This window comes from Haemorhous mexicanus, chromosome 16, assembly GCF_027477595.1.
Source record: "Haemorhous mexicanus isolate bHaeMex1 chromosome 16, bHaeMex1.pri, whole genome shotgun sequence".
In the NCBI taxonomy this organism is placed as follows: domain Eukaryota; kingdom Metazoa; phylum Chordata; class Aves; order Passeriformes; family Fringillidae; genus Haemorhous; species Haemorhous mexicanus.
The window spans coordinates 14,121,171-14,142,625 of record NC_082356.1 but is presented as its reverse complement, the minus strand read 5'-3'; the positions used below and the strand labels follow the sequence as shown (position 1 = coordinate 14,142,625).

General features: G+C 47.3%; 1 pseudogene; it reads right to left on the bottom strand.

The window, feature by feature from the left end:
• Positions 1 to 2,696: 2,696 nt before the first annotated feature.
• Positions 2,697 to 3,677, bottom strand: LOC132334985 (olfactory receptor 14A16-like; annotated as a pseudogene).
• Between the last annotated feature and the right edge of the window lie 17,778 nt (positions 3,678 to 21,455).

Genomic DNA, 21,455 nt, shown 5'->3' with positions numbered 1-21,455 from the left:
GGAAAAACTGAGCTACTTAACATCTTGTTTGTCTCAATTTCCAGTATTAGGAGAGGTTGTCCTAACGACAAGTGTTCTCCTGAGCTGGTAGATGGGCACAGGGAGCAGAACAGCCCCCTGGAATCCAGGAGGAAGCAGTTGCTGACCTGCTGAGCCACTCAGATGCTCACAGGTGTATGGGATCAGATGGGATCCATCCCAGGTGAATGAGGGAGCTGGTGGATGAGCTCCCCAAGCTGCTCTCCATCATTTACCATCAGTCCTGGCTCACCAGGGAGGTCCCAGAGGACTGGAGGTGCCAGTGTGAGCCCATCCCCAAGAAGGACTGGAAGGAGGATCTGGGGAACTCCAGGCCTGTCATCCTGACCTGGGTGCCCGGCAAGGTTATGGAACAGATCACCTTGAGTGCCTACATGTGGCACCCACAGGATGGCTGAGGGATCAGAGCCAGCCAGAGTAGATTACAATACCTGCATTAATTGTCTGCATGAGGGGATTGAGTCCACCATGAGCAAATTCGTGGATGACACCATGCTGGGTGTGAGTGTTCATCTGCTGGAGGGTAGGAGGGCTCTGCACAGGGACCAGGACAGGCTGGATCCAGGGCCCAAATCCAGCAAGGTGAGGTTTAACAAGTCCAAGTGCCGGGTACTGCACTTTGGGCACACCAACCCCTGCAGCACTACAGGATGGGGACAGAGTGGCTGGAGAGCAGCCAGGCAGAAAGGGACTTGCAGGGACTGATGGACAGCAGGCTGGACAGGAGGCAGCAGTGTGCCCAGGTGGCCAAGAAGGCCAATGGCTCCTGGCCTGGCTTAGGAATGGTGTGGCCAGCAGGAGCAGGGCAGTGATTCTTCCCCTGAGGCTGAACACTGATTGGGCAGCACCTTGAGCGCTGTGTCCAGTTTTGGGCCCCCCAATTTAAGAAGGACATGGAGGGGCTGAAGCGTGTCCAGAGAAGGGCAACAAGGCTGGTGAGGGGTCTGAAGCAGAAGTCCTGTGAGGAGTGGCAGAGGGAGATGGGGTTGTTTATTCTGGAGAAGAGAAGGAGTCAAGGCAGTATCAGGAAAAGAGGAGGCTCAGGGAAAAAAAGGTGGTTTCAGGGTACAGGTTGGACTTGATGATCTCCAAGGTCTTTTCCAACCTTGCTTATTCTGGAATTCTCTGAAACCACCCTTGGAGCAGTTGCACAATGAGCCCTGGGCCTCCTCTTCAGAAGCTCCAGCAGCCCAGGTCCCTCAGCTTCTCCTGCCAGCCCCAAAGCCCATCCTGTCAGTCCTGCAGAGCCTCTGCAGCCCCTCCTCATTGCCCAGAACAGGGAGCCCCAGAGGCAGACACAGCAGCCCAGATGTGCCCCCCTAGCCTGTGGTGCCTCTGGCAAGGGAGCAGCAGGAGGCACTGCAGGAGCCTGCAGACAATTCCTGCAGCACTTGTAGGATGATCCTGCTGCCCAAGGGACATTCCCAGGGTGCCAAGTCAGGAACTGCAATGGGGAGTGGGGCCAGAGAGGAAAGGGCAAACAGGGATGGGCTGTTTGCAGGGCAGGGAACAGGGGTGGGCAAGAGGAAGGAAATTTTTACAAGGGAAGAGTAAAGAAAGCAAAGGTGAGGCAAAGGAAAGGCTCAGGGCAGTTTGGGGGTGGCTGCCAGGCAGCCCTGGCTCTGAGCAACAGCGTCTGCAGTGGGACAGGAAACTCCCAGCTGATGGGAACCAAATGTCTGGCTTACTGCAGAGGCCAGGACAAAGCTGAGTGGTTTCCCTGGTGTCCCCCAGCCCTTGCTGGCCCCAGGGGCTGATGGCATTTGTGCTCCCTCAGGTTCATGTCCCCACACCAACACCATGGGGGTGCTCCCCCTGCTCTGTGCAATGCAAACAGGGGCTCCTGAGCCAGTGCTGCCGTGTCTGTGCCTGCAAGGATGGGGCACCTGTGTGAGCTGGGAGAGAGGCCAGGGCTGCAGAGGGGGGATGTTGTTGGCAGCTCCATCAGGACACTCTGGGACGCTGCCCTGGGCTGTCCAGCGCACTGGGGATGGATCAGCCCCTGCTCTGCTGCTCCTTCCCATCTCCCCCAGGGCCCTTGCAGAGCACCAGCCATGCTGTTTGCCCCCAGCCTGCCCACAGCCAGCCTGGGGCTGCTCACGGGGGTTTTCTGTGCTGAGCATTGGCCTGGCTGTGTTCTTGAGAGAGCCTGGGCAAGGAGCCTGGAGCCCCCAGGGCCTGGCCTGAGGCGTCAGCGCTGCCCCAGCAGTGCCCATGGCCTGTCCCTGCTGCAGCCCTGGCACTGCCACCCCCAGGACTGTGCCTGGCCCTGAGAGCACTCAGGCCCTACAGCAACACCAGGGCCACCAGGGCAGCGGGGCAGGGCCACGGGAGCAGCACTGGCAACACCAAGTGCTGCTGCTGCTGGGCACAGCTGCTGTGCCAGCACTGATCTGCCCCCAGCTCTGCACACAGACATTGCTGCTGCAGCTACAGAGAAGGGAACAAAAGGGCATCTCTGCAGAAAACTTTGCTGGGAGGTCCTTTAGTTCCTTTAAAGCCACTGAGATTGCAGCCCTTCATTGACACAGTCTGTGGCCACAGGACGGTGGAGTGAAATAAAATAAGAAATGGCAGAAGGAATGGGTGTTCTTTGTGGAAAATATGAAAAAATAAAATTAGGGAAACAAATCTCCAAAATGAAACCAATTGACATATCAAATATTACTTTTATTACGAGTGATTGGCAGAAATTGGCCAGCAGTTTTGTGTTCCTGAAACCATCCAGTCATCAGTCTCCACACTGCAGCCTTGAGCTCCTGGTTCCTCAGGCTGTAGATGAGGGGGTTCAGGGCTGGAGGCACCACCGAGTACAGAACTGACAGGGCCAGATCCAGGGATGGGGAGGAGATGGAGGGGGGCTTCAGGTAAGTGAAAAATGAGGTGCTGATGAACAGAGAGACCACAGCCAGGTGAGGGAGGCAGGTGGAAAAGGCTTTGTGCTTTCCCTACTCAGAGGGGATCCTCAGCACAGCCCTGAAGATCTGCACATAGGAGAAAACAATGAACAGAAAACAGCCAAATGATAAACAGGCAGTAACTGCAATGAGTCCAAATTCCCTGCGGCTGGAGAAAGAGCAGGAGAGCTTGAGGATCTGTGGGATTTCACAGAAGAACTGGCCCAGGACATTGCCATGGCACAGGGGCAGGGAAAATGTATTGGCTGTGTGCAACAGAGCATTGAGAAAAGCACTGGCCCAGGCAGCTGCTGCCATGTGGGCACAAGCTCTGCTGCCCAGGAGGGTCCCGTAGTGGAGGGGTTTGCAGATGGACACGTAGCGGTCGTAGCACATGATGGTCAGGAGGGAAAGCTCTGCTGACAGGAAGAAGAAAATCAGAAAGACCTGTGCAGCACATCCTGAGTAGGAGATGGTCCTGGTGTCCCAGAGGGAATTGTGCATGGCTTTGGGGACAGTGGTGCAGATGGAGCCCAGGTCAGCGAGGGCCAGGTTGAGCAGGAAGAAGAACATGGGCGTGTGCAGGTGGTGGCCGCAGGCTACGGCGCTGATGATGAGGCCGTTGCCCAGGAGGGCAGCCAGGGAGATGGCCAGCAAGAGGCAGAAGTGCAGGAGCTGCAGCTGCCGCGTGTCTGCCAATGCCAGCAGGAGGAAGTGGCTGATGGAGCTGCTGTTGGACATTTGTGGTGCCTTGGCATGGGGATCTGAAAGAAAAGTAATCATGTAAATTTTGGTTTGGAGAGGACTTTAAATATCCCAGCACAGCTGGGGACAACTTTACCCCCACTGCCTGGTCAGGGCTCTGCTGCCTGGAGCTGTCCCTGCCAGAAGCTGCTTCCCTGTTCCCAGGGCTGGGCCCTGCCAGTGCTGCCAGAGCTCAGCCCAGCCCTGGGGTCTCAGCTCTGCCCTGCAGACCCCTCACAGCTCTGGCACTGCCAAGGGGCAGCTCTGGCTCTGCAGGCTCTGACGGCAACATCAGAGCAACCCCGGGGAGGCTGGAAAAGCAACACTGATGCTGCCTCTGATTGGCCCTGTGCAGATTTCTCTCTCTGCCCTCTTTATTAATATCAGAGAGAATTAGTATTTTTCTAAACCGTAATTGAGAGATGAATATCTATGGGCAATTTCCCATCCGGCAACATAGAGCAGTATATTAAAAAAGCAGATTTTCCCACTTGATGCAATCCCTGCCTTGCTGTACTACCTGTATAATCCACTTGGAAATGTTCTGCAAGTAAATGCCATGCTGTAAGCAGTCCTGAAAAATGCAGCACCCTCCCCACACAAGGAGAACACTTCCAAGCCTTACCAGCTGTCCCCTTCCACCCAGGTCGTGTTCCCCAGTGCTGGGAGCAGCTCCCCGGGCTGGCTGAGAGCTGTCCCTGGCAGGCAGCAGAGTCCCTGCCCCAGCACAGAGCCCTGGGCTGCAGGACCCTGCTCTGCAGGACAGCCCTGGGCACCCCTGGCTGCTCTGGAAAAGACACAATCAGAGAATGTACTCACAGGGTCTGCAGGCATTGGGATGTTCCAGCTTTAGGAGATGGCTCCAGGAGCTGCAGCTGCATTGTCCTGCAGCCAGAGGTTCCTGTGCCAAGGGCTGGCAGTGATTCTGCCCCAGACACTTCTCAGCACCTTCCCAGCCCTGACTGATTGAAGCTCTCTGTGCCTCTGTGCTGTGCCCGGGGTGGCTGCAGGCAGTGCCCCAGCCCTGCTGGGATGTGAACAGGAGCTGCTCATCAAGAGAAATGTGCTTTTGAAGCTCTTCTTGGTTAGCAGGATCACCCTCCTCTGTGCCAGGAGCCTAGCCCAGCTCAGCAGCACAGACACAGCACAAGGACTTTAATGACCCTCTGGGGCTTTGTGCTCAGGCCCTGAACATCAGTCCCTGAGAGGGAGCTGAAGAATCCTCTCCAGAACTCCAAGTCACAGTCTAACTCCAAAGTTTCTTTCACTTTTAATGGGTCCCACTGATAGACACAACTGAGAAAGTGTCCCCAGGCCCCAGGCAGAGCAGAGAACTGCAGGCAGTGATGACAGGTGGGGACAAAGAGAAGCCAAGTCTTGGTGCCCTGGGCTACAGCAGGGTCTGTGCCACCAAGGGCTGGGAGGAGACACCTTGTCCTGAGGCACTGGGGCCTCCTGGCACAGCCCCAGCCAGGCTGGGCACTGTCAGCCCCTTGTCCTGCCCTCAGCATCCCCCCCTAGCCCACATCCCAGTGGCCTCAAGGATCTGCTGGAAGGAGTCCCTGGGGAGCCTTGCTCAGCAATGGCCCTGGGGGCTCCTGAATGCTTCCAGGGACTGCAGGCTTTTCAAAGGACTTTGGGTTTGGCTTTTGCCTTGGAGTCTCTGAGAGGTGTGAGCAATCATGGCCTCCAATTATCTGCTGTAATTAGTCCCTGGAGAGGCTTTGTCAGTAACAACACTCAGTGGGCTCATTAATGCTTCAAGGTACTTCAGTTATTTTAAGGTACTTGGTGTTTCCCTTTGGATACAGACTCTGTGAGAGGTTTGTGCAATCATGGCCCCAATTATCTGCTTTAACGAATCCCTTGAGAGCTTTGTACTGACACTCAGTGGGGCTCATTAATACTTTGAGATACTCAAGTTTTTTAGGATACTTTGGATTTTCCTTTCTACACTGAATCTCTGAGAAGGTTTTATGCCATCCTGGCCTCCAATTCTGTCCTTTAAAGAGTCCATGAGAAGCCTGTGTGGGGATGGACTTCAGTGGGACCCATTCATGCTTTGAGACCCTTTGGGCTTTTCTTCCGACTTTGACTTCTGGAAAGGTTTGTGCCATCTCCTCTCAGGCTCTAAGGCTCTAGGGCTCAGCTCCAAATGCACCACGGTGCTCATTAGGATCAAGCAAGTCCTGAAAAACCATGACTCTGCCTTGATTTCCCTCTGCTTTCATGCAGTTCATCAGGAAGATTTCTGCAGTGGTTTTGGTTCGCAATTTTGACATCTCTCGGCCAATGCATCAATTAGTGTAGCGGGTTCACTGTTGGCTAATTACCAGTGCATTCACTAGAATGTACTTAGTCATTTCCTGCTCTCAGATAGGATTAGGAGAAAGGCAAAGTAGGCTCAAAACTTTTAAATAGTGTAAAGAATTGTTAATTAACAGTATCTAAAAGAAAGAGTCATAAGAATCAGAAAACTTTAAGAACACTTCTCCTCACCATAGAAGCTTTTCTTTCTTACTGACAATGTAATTTTCTGTCAGTTTAATATCTCTAGAATAGTCTTTCTTTGGTTCTCTAAAGGAGAGAGGTTCTTCTTGTTAATGTTATGGAGACTTCTCCATAAGAAAGCAGTTTTCTCGTGGCTTTTAATTTCCATGAAAATCAATCGCCCAGAAAAATCTGCAATCATGAAGTCCCTCCCATTTTTCACAGCCATTCCCACAGCTCTGTTTATGGGCCCTGTCAACTTATGGGGTATTAGTTTAAAGATGAGCTGTTCAAGAGCAAAGGTTCTCTTCATCTATTTTTGAAATCATCATCTCTGAGAACAGAGGTCTTCTTCTCCCTGTGAGGCGACATGATCTCATCACTCTTCTGCTCTCTTTCTCTGTTCAAATTTCTCAATGTGTTAGCATTCAGGAACACATAATCACGAGAAATGATTATATGCAAGTGCTTTTATTGAAGAGCTCTGGGTGTCAGGGGTACAAACTGAAATCTGACTCCGACATAGGTTTGGGATGGATATGCTTTTATATTCTATTGTTATATAATTTTCATGTTAATTATTAAACTTACATTGTTCTATAGTATACATAGATTTCAGCCAAGCATGGCCACCTTAGACTAGGAACATACAGTTTCTCATTGTTCTTCTTATGATTATACAATAATTATTTTAATCACTAAACAATCATTTCAGCTAGCAATTATACTACTTACGCAGGTAAAACACAAGGCTTAACATTTCAGAGTTTATCCTAGCATCTTCTAGGGCGCCACTATCATTATCCCCCCTTTGAAAGCATTTTCACTTCACTATAGGTGTAAATGTTTTCACTTGATACAATCCTTTACTTCTCAATTTATGTTTGATGTTCTTCAAATCCAGGGTTGATGTAAACGTTGTCGTGGATGCTATCACGGGCTGGAGAACCAAAAGATAGTGGGTGTGGATCTCGTGTCAGTGCCTTTATTATTTTCTGCTTCCAGGACGTTTTCTTCTGTATTTCTCTCCTTAAAATGCTGTAAACTAACCAAATTGCTAAGAATACAATTAGTAAGATTATCACACTCTCAATGATAGATTTAATCCATGAACTCACATTCCACCCTAACCCTTTAAAGATTTTTCCTAACCAGCTTGTAGTCAAATCCTTTTGCTCTTCTTGTGCTTCATACTCTGTGTCAACTGATTGATGTCATATTCTACATCTGCAGTTACATTTGGGATGTGAACGCAGCAATGATCAACTTGTCTCTTTAAAAATCCATATACTCCATGCTCCTTTAGGAGTAACAAATCTAAAGCTAATCGATTTTGTAAAGTCATTTTTGTGGTGGCTTGTAATTGTGCATTTAATTCTCTAAATCTTTCCTGGGTGATTCTTGCTAGTCTATCTACCTTACCTGTAAATTTGTACAGCATCTCTCTACTCTGATAGTTTGCTATAGGACCAAGTAAAGACTCTAGGGCCCACCCAAGTTTCATTCTACTAGAGGGTTCTTGCCAAGTGTCATCTGGATTTTCATTGCCCAGAACTTCTTGTCTTGCTCTTTATGCAGAAGGACTTTTTCCAAATTGGACATAAGGTTGGGAGGCCCAAAGTAATTTCCTTTACTTTCCCGTCTACAGGCAGATGTGTTGTCCAGGTACCATCGCTTGTTGCCCATACAAATTGTCCTGGACTTTTAATTGTACTCCTGGTACATCCTATAATCACTTTATAATTCATTTTGCCTTGTTTATGTTTGATCCCTCTGCAAGCACAACCAATCTGTAGGGCTATTGCCAGGGGTGGTATCTGTTTTATCTCTGCATCATCAGAAGCGCAGTCGTAAGTTTTATTGCATGCCCACCAACTTACTTTGTCTGCCCACGTTCTGCTACTAGTGGCAGTGTATGTTACTGCTGGATCTGTTTCATTCTCAGAACCTTCCCACTTAATACACCAAGGGGTGTTTGCCATATATTGGAATTTTTGAAGTATACTCACAGACCACGTACTGTCCCAAGGCTCTATCTGATCTTTCTGATCCTCGGCCTCACACTTCCATACCAGAGCAGTTTCTGTAACATTTTCTATGATCTTTTTATAGTGTGGCAAATAGCATTGCCATTGTGTGATGCCTCCTGACTGTCCCAAAGAGGTTCCTAGTATGCCATCACTTAGAATACAGTCTTTCTGGCTCATAGGTCTCATCCATGTTCCTACTTTCTCCCAAGTTTCCTTGACCACCTGTCTCGACTGGGGTACCTGTTTGCATGCAATTGTTTTGTTCTTTTGTATTTCAGGTAGCTTTGATGTTATGATTCCCCAATTTACTGGATCTCCTACTGCCTTTGGTATTGGCAGACAGGCAGTTATTCTACTGGTGTTTTGTATTTTGGCAAAATCTTTGACTAATCCAATCATTACATTCTCAGCTCGAACTGTGTTAGAAATTTTTATCACTTGTGTTTCTGCCTCTCTCTTCATTCTAGAATGAAGAGTGGTTAGTTGATCTTTTTGCATCCCACATCCCAAAGACATTAATGACCATAACATTAGTACAATTACTAATAGCATTCTCAAAGTAATTAAACACATCTTATCTGCAGTCTTGGTTCCACAGTTTACACAGTCTGTGATCCAGGATGGACTTTCTTCACTCGGGTATAGGGAATCCAGGGGTCCACGCCGGCTACTTTCACTGCTGTAAAGGTGGTCAGCAGTACCTGATAGGGTCCATTCCACTTTTGTTTCAGCGGTTCTTCGTTCCAGTTTTTAATGTACACCTCGTCTCCTGGAAGTATGTTATGAACTGGGTTCTAGAGAGTTATTGGTCTATTCCACACGAGGATGCTCCGAAGCCAAGCTAAAGTTTTCCCAAGAGACAGAACATAATTATACACTTCTTGTTTTCTTGTAACGTGTACATTAGGGTTAGGCTCAGGAGATTCATATGGTTTCCCATACAATATCTCATAAGGACTGACTGACATCCCGCTCCTAGGTTTTATCCTAATCCTCAACAGTGCTGTTGGCAAAGCCTGGGGCCACTGCAGCTTGGCTTCTTGGCATATTTTACTGATTTGCCTTTTTAGTGTCTGATTCATCCTCTCTACCTGTCCACATGACTGGGGTCTCCACGGTGTGTGGAGGTCCCAAGTTATCCCCAGCAATCTACTTACTTCTTTTACTACTGTAGCTATGAAATGGGGCCCCCTACCTGACGATACCCCTAGGGGTACCCCGAACCTGGGAATAATTTACTGTAGGAACTACTTAACTGTTTCTTTTGCTTGGTTTGTGCAACAGGGAAGGGCTTCTGGCCATCCAGAAAATGTGTCAACCCCTACTAACAGGTATTTGTATCTTTGAGTTTTTGGCAATTCTACGAAATCTACCTGCCAATAATCTCCTGGCTCCATTCCTATCCGAATCCATCCTAGCTGTGCCTGTCGCCTAGCCACTGGGTTGTTTTTCAAGCAGATATCACATTTTGACATGACTGATTTTGCCATTGTTAACATCCGTACCAAAATTAAATTCTGCATTAGCAATTTTACCAATGCCTCTGCACCCCAATGACATTCGTTATGTTTAATTTGTAGAACTTCTCTCATTATCAAGGGGGGTACCACTATTTGTCCTTGTGCAGTTAAATACCATCTTTCCGAGTTCTTTTGTGCATTTAGTAAATGTGCCAGTCTCTCATCTTCTACTGAATATCTTGGTTTTGGGGGCAGATTAAATTGGGATATATTGAGCTTTGAAGGTATCAATGCCATTGTTGTTTGCACCTCTCGAGCAACTTGTCGGGCTGCCCAGTCTGCCTTTCGATTTCCTTCACAGATTTTGGAGTTTCTTCATTGGTGTGCTTTACGGTGTATAATTGCCACTTGCTCAGGTTTTTGTACTGCTTTTATCAATTGCAGGACTGCATCTTGGTGTTTAATGTGTGTACCTCGAGAAGACAATAATCCCCTTTCTTTCCACAGTGCTCCGTGTACATGCGCCACCCCAAAGGCATATTTTGAGTCAGTCCATAGATTTACCTTTTTTCCTTCACTTAATTCTAGTGCTCTGGTTAGAGCAACCAGTTCTGCCTTCTGGGCAGATGTATTTGGTGGTAATGCCTTTGCTTCTACTACTGTGCTGACTGTTGTTACTGCATATCCAGCGTATCTGGTTCTGTTTTCCACGAAGCCGCTCCCATCTGTAAATAGCTCCCACTCTGGCTGCTCTAGCGGGACGTCTTTCAAGTCTTCTCTTGCTGAATAGGTGTACTCTATTACCTCTACACAGTCATGTTCCAATGGGATTTCTTCAGTTGTGGTACCTAGGAACAAAGCTGGATTCAAAAGGTTAGTTGTTTTTAATGTGACATCATCCTGCTCAGTCAGGATTACTTGGAATTTTATCATCCTGCTTGGAGATAGCCAATGGCCCCCCTTCTGTTCTAAGACAGTGGTTACCATGTGTGGCACATAGACATCTATGTGTCTTCCCATAGTAAGCTTCCTGGCTTCTTGTATCAGCATCACGGTGGCTGTGACCGCCCGCAGACATGGAGGCCACCCCGCACTTATGTTGTCAAGTTGTTTGGAAAAGTAGCCCACCGGCCTTTTCCAACTTCCCAGACGCTGGGTCAGGACTCCTAGTGCTAGGCGTAGCCTTTCATGTACAAACAGCTGAAAATCTTTAGACAGATCAGGTAACCCTAATGCTGGAGCAGTCGTCAGTGCCTCTTTTAGTTTTAGGAAGGCTTCCTTCTGTGGCTTGCCCCAGGTGAATGGCTGCGTCCTCTGAGCTTCGTACAGGGGTTTCACAATCAGTCCATAGTCCATGATCCACAAGCGACACCATCCTGACATCTCGAGGAAGACTCGCAGCTCATGTAAGTTCTGGGGCTCTGGAATAGCACAGATAGCTTGGATACCTTGGTTAGTACCTAGTTTTCGTTGCCCTTGTGAAATTTCACATCCCAGGTAGATCAAAGTCTGTTGGGCAATTTGTGCCTTTCCTCTGGATACTTTGTAACCTCCCATTCCCAGTGAATTTAAAATCTCAATGGTTACCTTTATACAGGTTGCTTTTTCTTCGGTAGCTATTAGTATATCATTAACATACTGCAACAATAGGTATTGGTCTCTTGGTACTTGCCCATTTTTGTTCCAAATATCCAGCTCCTTTGCCAGTTGGTTTCTGAATAGGGTCGGACAGTTTTCGTCCCTTGTAGAAGTCGTGTCCAGATGAGTTGGGTCTTTCTTCTGTTTCCTGGGTTTTCCCACTCAAAGGCAAACAGTTTCCTACTTTCTTTGTCAAGGGCAATGCAGAAAAAGGCATCTTTTAAATCAATTACAGTAAACCATTTATATATCTCCTTTACGGATGTTAGCAATGTGTAGGGATTTGTTACCACTGGATAAATGTCTTTTGTTATTTTATTTATTGCTCTCAAATCCTGCACTAATCTATATTCTCCGTTTGGTTTCTTTACTGGAAATATTGGTGTGTTAAATTCTGATTCACATTCTTCTAAAATTTGGTACTTTAAGAATTTCTCAATAGTTTTTACTCTTCCTTGCCGTGCTTCTGGTTTTATGGGATACTGTTTGATTTGTACAGCCCTTGCCCCTTCCTTTAACTCTACATGCACTGGTTGTGCCAATTTAGATTTCCCTGGTATATCCGTTTCCCATACAGAAGGAATCACTGCATCATCTACCTCTCTAGGGATAGAGGGAACTGGTTTTTCTTTGATCATTAAAATCTGTCCCATCTTTGATTCAGGTATTTTCATTACAAGCTCCCCGTTTTCAAAGGTTATTACCGCATCAAGTTTCGCCAGCAGATCTCTCCCTGAAAGCGGAATTGGGCACTCAGGTACATATAGGAATTCATGCATTAAAGTCTTGTTCCCAAAGCACAAATCTAGGGGTTGCAAGAATGGCCGATTTTCCTCCTTCCCTGTAGCCCCAACTATTGTTGTTTGCTTATTTCCAATTTCTCCTTGTAGATCATTCAGCACAGAGTAGGTAGCTCCAGTATCCACTAGAAATTTGACTTCCTTATGCCCCAGCTGTATAGTTATGAAAGGTTCTTTAACCTGTTTTACGGGTTCCACGTCTAGCCAGCTGTTATATTCACCTAACACCATTGCCTTGGCAATGTTTTCCTGCTGGAACTGATTGCCCTGGTGAAACCGGTTGTTTGGCTTGTTTGGGCACTCTCGTTTCCAATGCCCCTCCCGCTTGCAATACGCACACTGATTTAGGCTTAACCCTTGCATAATTGGTCCTCTACCACGACTACCTCTGCCACGTCCTCTGAAATTTGGGTTACCCTTCCCTTGTATTACTGCCAAAAGATTTTGCTGTTGCCTTTTACTAGCTTCTCTTTCGCGATTGTTATATACCTTCCAGGCTACCTCAAGTAGCTTATCCAGATTCCTTACTTCCTCCCCTTCTAATTTTTGCAATTTCTTCCGAATATCGTCTTGTGATTGTCCCAAGAATATGAGAGCGAGCTGAACCTTTGCTTGTTCTGTGTCTGTTTGGAGATCTGTATATTTCCTTGCTGCCTCCTTAAGCCTCTCTAAAAACGCAGTGGGAGATTCTTTCTTTTCCTGCCGAACCTCATATAGTTTAGACCAATTTATGGTTTTGGGCACAGCATTCTGAACTCCTATTTGGATCCACTCCTGATATTTCTGTAGTCTCCTCATATCACAAAGTAAATTAGGATTCCATTTTGGATCCTCAGTTGGGAAATTGAGATCTAAATTTCCTGTTACGAGCCCGTTTCTGATATCCTCCCTTGCCCTTTCTTTGGCTGCTTTAAGTACCATCTCTTTCTCTGTGGAGTCCATTATTGTATCTAATATTACTTGTATATCATCTCAGTCAGGATTCTGAGTTTTCATGATCATTTTTACTACCCATGCCACCTTATCAGGGTTTTCTCTATAAGTTCCAGCTGACTGTTTCCAAATAATTAAATCTGCAGGAGAAAAGGGCACTTTTACAAACACTGGCCCTTCTGCTCCTACACCTTGTTGCAAGGGGGGCAATCACAGTCCGTTTTTGTCTGCCTACGTCTTTTCTTTCCACAACTGGGTCAAGCTCTGTCCGGCTTCGGGTTCTGTGGGCTACCGGGGTTACTGATTTATTACCATTGCTATTCCTTTCACTCGCATCCCTCCCCCTCCTTTCTATCACAGTTCAGTTTTGCTCATCTTCCGAGGAAAAGGGGTCAGGTGACAATGGGAGAGGAGAAAAAAGAGGGAAAGGTGTACTAGATGAGACAGGCTCAGGATTGGGTGAGGTATGGAAAGGCAGTGGGATAAGGACAGATGAAACAGGTGGGGTAGGGCTGGGCTCCCTTGGTCTTATTGGAGCTACCTGTAAATCAATATCTGCATAATTTTCCCTGCTCAGATTTTCTTTCAACGCCAAGTGTTTTAGACAACGTTCCTCGCAAACCAAGCACTTATCACTTGCAGACGCTCTAACCACCATTAATCCACATTCATCTTGCCATTCTGGCTTTTCCCGTAAATAGAAAAACAAATCAACATACGGAACCTCATCCCATTTTCCTTCTTTCTTACAAAATGACATTAACTGTGAAATACTGTTATATTGCAAAGTGCCGTATTTTGGCCATTTTTTGCCATTCTCCAAGATATATTCTGGCCACCATGTATTACAATAATCAATCAACTTAGCTTTACGTAATTCTTCCCCAAAATTACCCTGTTTCCAATGTGCTAATAAGCACCCCAAAGGAGAAGTTTGTGGAAAAGAGGCATTGCTGCCCAAAATTCCTTTGAGCTTCTCCATCCAAAAACACCAAATGCCGAACCTGCAACGCTTTCTTGATTGTCTTACGGAACAGCACCTAGGCAATACCACAGGAATTCCTTAGCCCAACCAAGCGTAGCTTTCGCTGCGTCTTACTGGCAGGCACCTAAACCAAAATAAAAGCACCTTACCTCTCTCCCGGGGATGTTGTGAGCGGCAGAGGCGGTCGCGGCCGATGGGCTCCCCGAGAATCCCTCGGTGCCGGCTGGAGCGTGATCGAGTCGCGAACTCGCTCAGCAGCACTCACAGGGTCCCATCTGGGTCGCCAAAACTGTTAGCGTTCAGGAACACATAATCACGAGAAATGATTATATGCAGGTGCTTTTATTGAAGAGCTCTGGGTGTCAGGGGTACAAACTGAAATCTGACTCCGACATAAGTTCGGGATGAGCATGTTTTTATATTCTATCGTTATATAACTTTCATGTTAATTATTAAACTTGTATTGTTCAATTGTATACATAGATTTTGGCCAAGCATAGCCTCCTTAGATTAGGAACATACAGTTTCTCATGGTTCTTCTTATGATTATACAATAATTATTTTAATTACTAAACAATCATCACATCTAACAATTATATAATTTATCATAACACTTACGCAGGTGAAACGCAAAGCTTGACATTTCAGAATCTATCTTAACATTTTTCCAGGGCCCCACTATCAGTAAGAGTGACTCTGCTCCTGACTGGACGCTTCAGGCACGCCAAGACAACAAAGCAACAACAAAACCAAACAGAATCCAGGCAATCCAACCAGAAATGAACTGAGAACTGTCTCAGTGGGTGTGTGTGACAAAAGGACAGTGAGGGCAAAGATAAAAGGAATAAAGAGATAAAACCTTACCAGACCTCAAACTAACCATGACTTAACACATGCCTTAACCTTAATTGATACCTTCACTTCACAATTTAGCGAAAAAACAGCACTTTACAGTATTTATCCTAACTTAAATCCTATGACTTAGCATTTTAACAGAGGAATACCACTTAACAATATCTAACTTAGCTAATAACTTAAACTTAACAGCATGGCAAAAGAACAACTCTTAAGAGCATTTAACTTAGCTTAGACCTCGTGACTTAACCTCACTTGCTGATATCTGGATATCTGACTGACTCAGCTATGCAAGGCACTCAAACCCCTCAGAGAGCAGCATTTCTGCCCCATTTCCCCAGCACAGGCACTCCTGTGTGCACACAGACACAAAGAGTCAGTGCAAGGCACCTGGGAGAAATTCCCCTCAGGGCAGGAAATGCTCCCTGTGGATCCTTTGGCATCTCCCCAGCAGGCCAAGGGTTGAGCCTGGAGGAGTGGGGGGATCGGCCCAGGCTCTGTCATTGTTCAGGATCCCCGAGTGCAGCAAACGGGAGAGTTCCCGGCTGGGAGAGGCCCCACTCAGAGGGAGTCGCTGGCCCAGGAGAGCTCCAAGGGCTCCTTTTGGAGCGCTGTTTGCAGGGCCCCACCAGAGGGGCTTCAGTCCCAGCAATGGCTCATCCTGGCCACACTTGGCATCAGCAGCTTTCTTTGGCACTGTGAGAACAGGGATGTTGTGCCACCGAGGGAACAAAACCAGCTCCCAGGGCTGCTCCTACAGAAAGCAGGAGCTGGTTGGGCAGCAGCAGTGCCTGGAGCAGACAGTGTTTGTGATGAGCTGCAGAGGAGCTGAGCCCAGGGGCTGCTGGCCAAGGCAGAGGCCCAAGGAGCATTTCTCAGCTGGCAGGGCGGGCTGAGAAGGGGAGGGGGGAATGCAGCAGCACAGGGCCATGGAACCAAGGGAGCACTGTGACACTGTGGGGCCCTGTGAGACCAAGGGACCATTGTGACACTGTGGGGCCTCATGGAATCATGGAGAGCACTGTGACATTGCTGGGCCTCACGGAACCAAGGGAGCTGTACTGACACTGTGTGGCTCCATGGAATGTAGGGATCATTGTGACACAGAGAGGCCCCATCAAACCAAGGGTCCATTGTGACACCACGGCGCCTCATGGAACTGTGGAGACCATTATGACACTTTGGGGTGTCATGGGAACAAAGGGGCCATTGTGACACTGCAAGACCCCATGGAGCCAAAGGTCCATTGTGACATTGCAAGGCTTCATGGAACCATGGAGACACCATTAGGAGACTTCACAGCCTCATGGAGCCAAGGGGCCATTGTGACACTGTGGGGCTCCATGAATCATGGAGATCCTTGTGAGCCTTTGGGGCCTCAGGAAATCGAGAGGAAGTTGTGACACTGCAGGGCCACATGGAACCAATGTGACCATGGTGACACAGTGAGGTCCCAGGGAGCCAAGAAGAGCATTCTGACATTGTGTGGCACTATGGAACCAAGGATCCATTGTGATACCAGGGGGCCTCATGGAACCAAGGGCACCAGAGTGACACTGGGGTGGCTCCATGGGACCAAGGGCCCATTGTGACATTGTGGGGCCTGTGGAACCACAGAGACCATTGTGACACTGCAGGGCCCAATGGAACCAGGAGAACACAGGACAGGTCTGGCTGGGCTGGCATCCTGGGGACTGCCTGACTGGTCCAGCTGACCTTGGCACATGGAGGGTCTCTTCTCATCTGCTACTGAAACACTGTGGCTCCCTGATTTTCCTTCCTACGAAAAAGAACTGTCCTTCTCAGCCAGGTGCCCATGGCCAAAATTGTGAGTTCCACCTCCAACATTGCATATTGTGAGAGACTGGAAGAGATTCTTGGCTGGAAGCATTTCATGTGTCAGGGAGAGGAAGGGGCAGGTTCAGCCCTGCCCTGCCCAGGAACCCCAGCCCTGCCCTGCCCTGGAACCCCAATCCCCCCAGAGCCTCCATCCCAGCCCAGCAGTGTCTGCCAGTCCCTGGCACAGCACAGGCAATGCTCCACAGCCACCTCTGGAGCCCCCAGCCCAGCTCCTGAGGGACCAAATGAGCCCAGGTCCCACCTGGCGGAAAGGGCCCAGGAAGCCCAAGGGGTATTGAAGGCTGAGCACAAGGCAAGCACACATCTTGACCCTGCATCCTCTTGGAATTTCAATCTGAACATGGCTGGAATCCAGCAGCTGGTACCTGTGCGTGTGTGCTTCTCTGTATCTTTTTTGTCTTTCTCTCTTTCTGTGTCTTCTTCTTCTGTTTCTGTGCTCCTGCAAATTTTGATTAACATTACATCGAACAGCCTTAGAGTTTGTGAAGTCGAATGGGCCAAGTCAATGCTTTGAGAAGTGTTTTTTGTTGATTGAATGTCTATTGCAGTTTGACATGAGAAGAATTTTAATAAGTAATACAAAACTTTTTGTGTAACTGACAATCTGTTAAACCACTAAAATACTGAACAAGCCTCTGTGAAACACAAATGTTTAAGATGAAAAAACCCAGGAACCTCCTCTTTCTTTTCCAGTCAACAAAGAAGCAGCAGGCCCTTACCCCAACCCCCATCTCAACCAAACCAAACCAAGCAGCCCTTAGGAGGGCTGAGCCCCTTCCCCCTCCCCAGGCTGCCCCCCCCCCCATTGGCCCCATTCTGACCAAACCAAACCCCAAAAACTGCCAAACAGGAAAACAAAAGAGGCTACAAAACCCCAACCAGTACAAAGCTAGCCACAGCTACTAAAATCTTACCATCAAGTCCCATCCTCCCAACACAATTAAAACCCAAAACTCCTACAACCTACAGAGCATTCAAAAGAATCCTACAAATAAAAACTTTAAAAAACTCTAAAACCAACCAGAAAACCAATCCTAACACATCCCAACCACAACTTCCACCACAAGTTCCTGGCAGGTCAGGTGTTTATCCTTTCAATACTTCAATTCCCCCTCACGTAAAAGAAAAACAAAATGCAAGCATATAAAAAAACAACATGAAACCATCAAAGTCAGTAAAGAAGAAATTGAATCCCAATTAAAAAAAAAGAAAAAATACCTTAATCTTAAAACTAAAATCCTCTTATAAACTATAAAGAAAAAACTCTTTTTCTTCATAACACATAAAACTTTAAAAAAATCAAATTAATATGAAACAAAAACCTTCATGATAAAATAAACAAATGTTAAAATAACTGTAATTTCATCAAAAGTTTAAAAAGAAAAAAAAAAAAGGAAGCCAGTATCCCCAAGAGAAGATCTCTATTTCCAGAGAGAAAAAAATAATTTAAATATTAAAGAATGAAAACTTTTACCTTTAAATAATTAATCTTTAAATCAATACCCTATAAGTCAACATGGCCCATCAACAAGCTGTAAAAGAGCTTGTAGCAATAAAAACAACTTCACAATAAAAACTTTCCCCAGGTAACTGTTATCCATGACAAAATAAAGAACCACAAAAACCCAACATTTTCCTCTTGTAAAAAAATCTCCATAACCTTAAAAACTTCTCTCCCAAAGTAAACTAAAAAAAGACTATTCTAGAAATACTAAACTAACTAGAAATTTTTAGTTTAGCTTCTTTACATTGCCAGGAAAAAAAAATTCTAAGGAAAAAAAAAGTATAAAGTTTATTTTAATTACCACTTCTTTTTTTCTTTTTTTTTAAATAAAATTTTCATTATACCCTTTTAAAATTTTAAGCCTACTTTACCTTTCTCTTAATTTTATCTCACAACAAAACAAATGCATAAATAATTAATGGACACTAAAACCCACTACACTTATCAATCCATTAATTAAGAAATCTCAAGATTAAAAAAATCCTAAATTAAAAAACCAAAACCACTACAATGTCATAAAAAATATTTTGCCAACATTTCTCTGATTTACTAAAGTTCCCAGTACAGGCTGTTTTGTTCTTTTGAGTTCCTCAGAATCCCTTGTACTGGTATTTCTCCTGTACAACTCAGAGTACACAAACAATTGTAATTCCTTTTAAATGTCTCCTTGAGAGAGTCATTTTGGGAGATGGCAGTCAGGGCTTGTCTGTCCTGCTTGGCCCAGCCCAGGCAGGGCTTTCCCAGCCCCATTCCACACTCCATTTCCCAGCTGGAGCCCCTGGTGCCTCTGAGTTGTGCTGCCCCAGCCCCAGGGACGCTCTCCTTGGCTGCCCATTCCCCCACGGGCTCTGGGCAGGGATGGCCTCAGTGGGGGCTGCTGACATCCTCAGCAACTTGGAGGCTGCTGCTGAATTTCACTGCTCCAGAGGCTTGTTCAGCCTTCAGCTCTTCAGTGCAGGAATTCAGTGTCCCAGGGCTCATTAACATTCAGAACACCTTAACAAGCCAAGCCTCTGGGGATTTTAATTTGATTTTAATTCTCAATTCCTTTGTGGTTAATTACACAGTTTTCAGAAGCCCATTTAAAATACTCTATATTTAAAAAGACAGGGAGAAAAGATTATTTTTACATCCTGTTTCATTTTTTTTCCTGTTAAAACATAGATATGTGCAATCAACAACTGACACTGAATCCAAGGACCTCCTCATGCAGTTTGAATAGATAAGAAAATCAAGACCCTTCATGGCTGACAATCCATCAGACTCTGTCCCTACCCCCACCCCACCATTTCCCCCATCCAAGCCCTGGCACTCAGAGCAGCCTTGTGCAAATCTGAGCTCCCTCCAGCCCAGGCCGCACCTGCAGCTTTCAGCTCTTTGGCTCCAACTCCCACCTGCTTTCCTTGGAGAAGGAGCTGCCTGAGACACAGAGGGATGTTCATTTCTTGTCAGCCAACAAAGCCAAGGGAAGGCACAGCTCCATCAAATGCAAAAGTCATTCCTCTACTGGATAGAGGAATTTCCAAAGCAGGCAGTCGCAGAGCAATGGAAATGTGCCCAGAACAGATCCCAAGGTCCCCCCAAACCCTCCCTGCCCCAATTCTGCCCAGATTTGCTCTTTGCACACACGAGTCACACACTGAAGTCACGAACTCCCTCCATGCCCAGAGGGAGAAAAAGAGAGAAAGTGGATGAAGAGCTCTCCTGTGCAGAGCCAAGGTCCAAGTGCCCCTGCAGTGGGAACCACAACTCCTCAGGTTTGTGTCCCTTTGGGGTCAGGGACTGGTGACACTCAGAGGCACAGAAAGTTTCTCTTCATGGCCAACAGACCATGGTTGAACAGGACACAATTTAATAACAACCACTCTCTTCCCTGAGCTATGTGCAATGTCCCAGCAGCATCTGATGAATCCACCATCCACAAGTGATTTGCATACTGAAATTGGTTTTAGACAAATGTGGATCTGTGATAGATATAAACACAATTAAGTTCTTGTATCAGGATGCTCTTTCGGGAGCGCGGGCAAAACAATTTGAACAATTCCTGATTTGCAAAGCTGTCAGTGGTGGATGGAGAAGGGAGGTCAGGCTGCTCTTGGTGTTGAGGAAATGCTGAAACCAGCCTGACTCATTTCATAGCTCTATGCCCTGGCTGATCTCCCCTCTTTCCCTCCCACCCATTGGCTTTTGTCTCCCACCAGGCCCCCCAGTGAAGAGCCTGGCTCTGTGTTCTCCATCACCTCCTGGCTGGCACTGCCAGGCTGGGATGAGGAGCCCCTCAGCCTTCCCTGCTCTGGGCTGGACAAGCCCAGCTCCCTCAGCCTCTGCTCACAGCCCAAGGGCTCCAGCCCCACCTTGGAGGCCCTTCCCAGATCCTGCTCCAGCTGCCAGACATATTTCCTGCCCTGGGGAACCCAAACCAGGCCACTGTGACCTGGATAATCCATATCCTTGATGTCCTGGTCACACAGCCCTGGTCCCTTGTCCCCATGTCAGTCTCTGGGGTGGATCCCGTGGAACATCCTTTGGTGGAGGCTGTGGCTCCAGGTGGGCCGGGGGGATCCCGGGGGACAGGGACCCCACTGGGCATGAACAGCATTGGACTTGTTGGGAGAAACTGTGAGGGGGAGCTGGGGTGGAGTGACCAACCCAGTGACCTCACACAGCCCTGCTGGGATGTCACAGCCTGCACTGTGATGGCACAGCCCATTCTCTGATGTCACACAGCGGGTCTCTGATGTCACAGACAGCTCTGTGATGTCATAGTCTGCTCTGTGATGTCAGACCTCTGCCCTGTGATGTCACAGGTGGCTCTGTGTTGTTGCATAGGCTCTCTGTGATGTCATAGCTGCTTGATGACCTCACATAACCCACTCTCTGATGTCATAGCCCACCCTGTGACCTCATGTTACCAGATGAGAAATTGCCTACACCAGGTGAGCTCACACCTGGAGCTTGTTCTCCAAAACCCCAGGCCTATGGAAAGCACACAATGCCCATTGTGTGAGAAGGGGAACTGGAAGTTCACCAGCCTCAGTGTCCTGCCAGCTCAGCCAGACCCACTGGGACACTGGGATCCACGACCACCAGGGACCACCAGAGAGAGCCCCAAAACAGAAGAACACATGGGTAAAGGGGAGGGGGAATGTGTTAATGATTTTGGGGAAATGATTATCACATGTGTGTTTAGTCCAGAACAATCAATGAATATGTGTTGAAA